Source organism: Crocodylus porosus, unplaced genomic scaffold (assembly GCF_001723895.1).
Source record: "Crocodylus porosus isolate Cpor-Errol unplaced genomic scaffold, CroPor_comp1, whole genome shotgun sequence".
Classification (NCBI taxonomy): Eukaryota; Metazoa; Chordata; order Crocodylia; family Crocodylidae; genus Crocodylus; species Crocodylus porosus.
In genome coordinates, this window is record NW_017728931.1 from 129,184,351 (window position 1) to 129,191,287 (window position 6,937).

At 47.3% G+C, this 6,937-nt stretch overlaps 1 protein-coding gene across 1 annotated transcript in view; it reads right to left on the minus strand.

Annotated features, from left to right (window-relative positions):
• Window positions 1-6,937, minus strand: part of PCLO (piccolo presynaptic cytomatrix protein) — a 540,799-nt gene that overhangs the window by 269,768 nt on the left and 264,094 nt on the right. The gene's annotated exons all lie outside the window — the stretch shown is intronic.

Consider the following 6,937-nt stretch of genomic DNA (forward strand, 5'->3'; position numbering starts at 1 on the left):
TATCAACAACATAGATGAAGTCTAAAGATTATAGACAATTGGCTTCCCCTACTTTTCCTCCCCTTTTTGAAGTAGTGATGGAAGATTTCTCTGGTTTTGTAGATGTTTTTATGTTATGAACAGAACCACCAACAAAATTCCACTCATATACTGTAGGCTTCGCTAAATTAATATAGTTTTCCCTTGCTTTATGTGGTACATGGGTTCTGGGACAACTGTGCATAAATAGAATTTGCATAAAGGGAACCCATTTTAAAAGGTAACAAATGGGGATACGTTCTTGCAGCAACGAGGGAAGGAGGGAGGGAGTTAGGCTGGGGCTAGGGAAGGGGCGGGGGAAGGGGCATGGTGCAGGCCAGCGGCTGCAGGCAAGTAGCGTCAGCTGTTCCTGGGGCTGCAGTAAGGAGCAAAGCAGAGGGACCTGTCAGTGGGTGCAGGGTATGGGGGCATGGCTTTTACTGCTACATGAACCCTGGGAGAGCTGTGAGCTGGGAGGCTGTGCCAGGCTCTTTCCAGGGTGGGGGATGGGCCCTTGGAGCTGTGTGCAGGACAAGAGCAGGCTGCCGGTGCAGGCTGGATGTTTGGGGCAGGTGACGGGTGCTGGGAGTGGAGCTTCTGCCACCCCAAAATTTGCGGTTGCCCCCCCAACCTACCCACCCTGAGTGCCAGGAAGAGCCTGGTGTTGCCACTGGCCCCAGCCTGCAGCAGCAGCCTGCTCTTGTCCTGCACGCTGATCTGGGGGGCACACGCACTCCGTTAGGAGCCCAGCGCAGCCCCACACCTCTCCCGGGGTGTGTGTAGCAGCAAGTGCCACACCCCTCCATCCCATGCCCCACACCCATCAACAGTTCCCTCCTCACCTTCCTCCCTGCTGCAGCCCTGGGAGTGGCCAACCCCACCTGCCTGCAGCCTCTGGGCTGCACGGTGGCCCTCTCCCCACCCTTCCCCTACAGGTGCACCTCAAATGCAACAAATTTACATTGCATATAATGAATTTTGGGTGTAAAAAGAGTCATCACATAAGAGTGAATTCACATATACAGAACCCATATAAAACAAGGGAAACCTGTACAAGCATGGTGCATCTATACATGCCCCTATGGAAGAGTACTAAATGATGGTTCAGTAAAGGCCCGTACTGTGCCATGTTGGCAGCACATGGTTATTTTTAGCCTCTGTGTTGCTGTAGCAATGCACTATAGTGAGGAAGCACATTGCTACGGTGACATAGTTTTGGTGTCATGGTTTGTGCCTGCCAATGCAACATCACAGCGCATTGCTATGGTGACATAGAGCCTCACGTAGACACACTCATATTGAACAGGACATACACAGTTCGCATAAAAACTCTGCTAAAGAATTAAGTAAAGAAGGCCTCATCGAAGGCTGACCACACATACACCAGGGACTTAAGACTGGATGGTGCTCATGAAAATAAGCTTTACAGACCTCGACAAAGTTGACTAAGTTGATTGTTAAGGCTGTTGTCAGACAGTCCAGAACTTGATGGCTAGGGACAGACATTCAAAAAGCCAGAGCCTGAATTGATTCAATCTTTGCAGGTTAGTCTAACCTGCCTAGATTGAACAAATTTGCAAGTAAACAGACGTACACAAAATACAGGCACATGCCTTCAGTGGCTTAGGCCAGAAGGCAGGGGTGCGTGCTAGAGCACTAAAGCCTTTGGCTGCAGGGAAGCTGTGCTGGGGGTGTGTGGCCAGCCCCAGCAATAGTCTGAGTGAACTGGCCAGGGAGGGGACTTAATTCCCCACTCCCTCTCCCACCAGCATGGACATAAACTGGGGTCTGCTGGATACTCCCCCATCATGGGTGCAGAGGCATAGCCAGGGTGTGGCCAGATGCTAGCCAGCATGGCCCCAGAGGCAGAAGGGACAGGGAGGGAGCTATTCCTCCCTCTAACTTTACTGCCCCCAGGGGACCACAGTGATGTCTGACTGCCCAAACTGCCACTGCTATTTACTCCCTGCACAGGGCAAGCAGCAAGATAAGCCCCCTCTTGCTCCCTGCACCAGGCGTGGGGGACATAACCCCCCTCCCTGTCTGCTCACTGAAGGGGCCCTGCCAGCTGGGCTCTGCCCAGAGCCCTGACCCTGCTACTGAAGCAGCAAGGAGCCAGGGCCCTGATGGGGTAGCAGCCCCTGTCCTGGTGCCTGGGGAGTGTAAATTTCTTTCTAGCAGGGGGGCTGTGAACAGGGGTCAGAGCTGCTGTGAACTGTGTAGAGTGGGCAGCAGCACCAGGGATCGGAGGGGGTCATAGCCCCCCCAAGAACCCCTAGTGCTGCTGCCGCTTGGCCTGTGCAGTCTGTGGCAGCATGCCCCACCGCATGGCACAGGCTTGTGCTTTGGGACAAGCCTGTACCAAGGTAAAAATGTCACCCAGACAACCAAGGAACATAGGCATGGATGTGGTCCCATGCCCAAGAGGTAGCAGGTACTAGGCTTCTGGAATGAAATTTGCAAATCCAGCTCAGGATGAAGTTCCCTGTCTCTGAAAACTTAACTGGAAAACTCAAGTGCCTAGAATAGAATACGTAAAGTCTAGTACACTGAGCAAGGGAGGAGAGGCTATGCTTGGATTTCCACATTTCTCGTGAAGTTATGTGCCTGCCTGGAGTAGGATTTATGGGATTCCCAGCCTGAAGTCTTTACCTACACTTCAGGTACCTTAGTCATCTTTCATATAACAGAGGTATAGATGCATTCATGTCACTTGATATATAGTCACAGAAGGATCCATAAGTTTTCTAGCTAGTTGTTGTTGTTACTGTTACTGCTGTTTGTTGTCTATGAAAATGACAAAGAAAAGCCCTGGCAAAAATGCAAAGATGTCCATAGCAAATGTTCTTTTCATAAATAAAGATAATTTATATGAACAGTAATTCCCAAGATGAAGCACCACTGCTGTAGGATGAAAAAAGTGTCCACATCTACTTTGTGTGTGTGAATGCACGGTGACTGTATATATATGTGTATATATGTGATAGACAGTTAATGCCCTTTCAGCACTGTGCTGCTTTTTTTGTTTCCAGTTGTCAGTAATAATCCACAGTGTAACAAATCAGTGTTTTTTCCACCCCTCACCCCCCCACAAGTTGCATAAACAGATTTTACTCAGAGGTAACAGTCCGGAATATTTTGCAGGTGTTAGTCTTCTGCTTCCTGGCCCTTCTGCAAAATGCCCTTTTCCTTCTTTAAAATGTACTTCTCCTTTTCAGTTAATGCTATTAGATTTCACTGAATTTCTTTCATGTCTGTGCAGGCAGGAGGTTAGGAAGCAGAATGCAAGAAGCCCAGATACACTAACTGTGTAAACATGATAAATACTTTCTTGAATTCAGTTGAATTGTGCCCAGATCATATGGAGGGAGGGAACTATGTAAAATATCTAGACAGCTATGATAACAGCAGTTATACTGAATTATCATATCCTTTGAATCCTCCTCTTCTATTGCTCCCTCCAATAGTGGCCTTTATCAGGTAAACAAAAACAAAATTAACTAAAATGTTGAAGCAATAAATATTAATGACAGCTGGTTGATAGATACATGGTCCTGCTAGCCTTCCCTCTGCACACGTTTAGTTCAGATTATGGTGAAAATGCTAGTTTAAGATGTTAAAATAAGTTGTCACCATACAATCACGAGGTTGCTCTTGTATATCATACTAATTTCCATACCACATGCACCTCTCCCCAAAAATTAGTCATTCAGAAGTCAGGTGTGTGTCTTAAACAAAGAATAATTTCTTCACTGTAATGGAGACAGAAGGATTATGGGGGCTATAATCATCACTAGCTCACCTTGGGCTGATCCCTCCAGCCACATGGAGCAGGGGTGGAGTCCTTTTGTCAGCATCACCCCTCCTTTTCCTGCTGCAAGGTTAACAGAGAGTTTAACCTTCTCATAGCTACTGCCAGTTCAGCAATCAGCAGAATGGAGGCAATTCAGCAGCACCTGTGAGCGTGTTAAACCCTCTGATGGGTCTCCACCCCTGTACCATGCAGCTGGAGGGTTCAGCCCAGGGTGAGACAGTGCTAGAGCAGGCAAGCCTGTGAAAAAAAACGGTATTCTTTATTCTGCTACCAAAAACAAGGTGCATGTTTTATTGGGAGCATGTGAATAAATATGGTAATATGAAACTCCTTGTATCCTTAACCTATTTGCATGACAGAGTGGTATTTTGCCTTGAAAGCAGAAATGGGAGTTGGCCATCTGCACAGAACAAAATGCATAACTTGAGTAGGAAAGAGAAGAACAAGGTGAAAGAATACACAGTCCTTTTATTAACTCTAAGCAACATGGATCAAGCTTTAAGAATTCACATAAAAGAATGTGAAGAATCATCTTGAAAAGGTATAAGACTTTATATCAGTTTAATTTTCCATTGTGATAAAGTATATGTTCACCGAATATGGGAAGGCATGAAATAAAATAATAATTCAGAATGACCCAGTTAAATGCTTTTTATATAATACCATTTATAGGATATATTTACCAAATATTGGGCACCACTTTCTCTTTGAAAGATCTGACAGATGGAAATAGGATGCCTCATTTGAGTCACAAAGAGATTATTCCAGGAGGATTTCAAATGCATCAGAAGAAGAAATATTTTTAAATGTTAATATGATTCTAAACATAAACTATATGTTCCCTTTGTATTGAATAAATCTTAAATATAGCTAAAACATATGATTCAAAGACAAGCTGAACAACTTCTGGGGGGTCTTTGTAACTAAACAGTTACAAAATGAAGCTCATTTCATGTCATTTTGTTTTTAGTGACATTCTCCTACTTCAGAGCTGGGCTTGACTTGAGAACAAAAGGTACTTGTTACAAGGTCTTGCAAGAAACTAGTGATGATTGGCTTCTTTTCCTTTCCTCCTACACAGCCAGATGGGTTGCAAGTTGGCTGGAGGGCCACACCCAGAGAGTGGTGGTGTATGGGTCATTTTTGACCTGGACGGACGTGGGCAGTGGAGTCCCCCAGGGCTCGGTCCTCGGGCCCCCACTGTTCAATATCTTCATTGGTGACTTGGATGATGGGGTGAAAAGCACCTTGTTCAAGTTCGCAGATGACACTAAGATGTGGGGAGAAGTGAGCACAGTAGAAGACAGGGACAGGCTACAACTAGATCTGGACAGGTTACAGAGGCGGGCAGATGAGAATAGGATGGGTTTCAATATGGACAAGTGCAAGGTATTGCACCTAGGGAGGAAAAGCCAGCAGCATACCTACAGGCTAGGGAACTCCCTTCTTGTCAGCACAGAGGCAGAAAAGTATCTTGGAGTCACTATTGATTCCAGGATGAACATGGGCCACCAATGTGGGGACGTGGTCAAGAAGGCTAACCACACCTTGTCACGCATCCATAGATGCATCATGAGCAGGTCCAAGGAGGTGATCCTTCCCCTCCATGTGACATTGGTCAGGCTGTAGTTGGAGCACTGCATCCAGTTCTGGACGCTGTGCTTCAGGAGGGATGTGGATAGCATCGAGAGGGTCCAGAGGAGGGCCTCTTGCATAATCAGGGGGCAGCAGGGCGGGCCCTATGACGAGAGACTACAGGACCTGAACCTGTTCATCCTCCACAGGAGAAGGCTGAGACGTGATCTGGTGGCAGCCTACAAACTTGCCAAGGGGGACCAGTAGGCAGTGGGAGAGTCCCTGTTCCCCTGAGCACTACCAGGAGTTACAAAGAATAATGGCCATAAGCTGACTGAGAGTAGATTCAAACTAGACATCAGGAGGCACTACTTCACAGTCAGGGCTGCTAGGAGCTGGAACCAACTTCCTAGGGAAGTGGTGCTTACTTCTACCCTGGGGATCTTCAAAAGGAGGCTAGACAATTACCTACCTGGGATTGTTTGACCCCAGCATCCTTTCCTGCCCATGGCAAGGGTTGGACTTGATGACCTGCTTAGGTCCCTTCTGACCCTACCAGCTATGAAACTACAAAACTATGAAACTAACTCTTGGACCAGGGGTGGGCAAGATTGCAAATCCAGCTGGCAGCCCCTGCTCATGTCATGGTGGCTGGTTTCTATGGAGACCCCAACAGCAGTGGCACTGTAAAAGCGAAGGACCAGGGTTTCCATGGAGACTGGCCCCGGCATGCGGCTGGGCAGGAAGCTGCTCCGGGGCTGGGACTCGGATTTTGCAGTGGTGACAGTGTGGTCTGGAGGTGTGTGGACAGTGGATCGCAGCTTTTCCCTGGCTCCCAGCCCCAGAGCGGCTCCCTACCCAGTTGCATGCCCTGCCAGCGCTGCTGAGCCTGGTCTCCATGGAAACCCATGCTGTCACAGTGCTGCTGGTCCTGGGGTCTCCATGGAAACTGGCTGCAGCAATGTGGGCAGGGGCTTTTGGGAAATGGAGTCCACCATGGGCCTGATCCAGCTCACGAACCAGACTTTGCCGGCCCCTGCTTTAGACTTATAATGCATTTATATACCTCAGTCTTCAGGTGCCTCAATGAAAATCTCACTGGGAAATGATTGTGCTGGAGGAAAACAATAAGCATCCACAGCTGAATGTATAATTATAATTCAATGACATATATCATCATCTTATATGGAATGCTTCCTGAGATACCTTCATGACAAAGAATCATAAGAAACACAGGGATGGAAGTGACCTCAAGAGATCATCTAGTCCAAAACCCTGGCTTGTCATAGAAGGAAATTGTGTTGCTTAATCATGACTTGTTTTTGACAAAACCATATTGGCCGCACGAATCACATTGGTATTCTTTTCGTATTTAGAAACAGATTTCCTGGGGGTTGCTGACTGGTGTTAGTGCTAGCTTGGAGTTTGAAGCACTTATGCCCTTAGTCTAGAAACCTTCTCTGACTGTACCCCACCTGCACAGCTGTGATTTGCTATTAAAGGCCTGGTGAGCAGGAGCAGGAGCAGGAC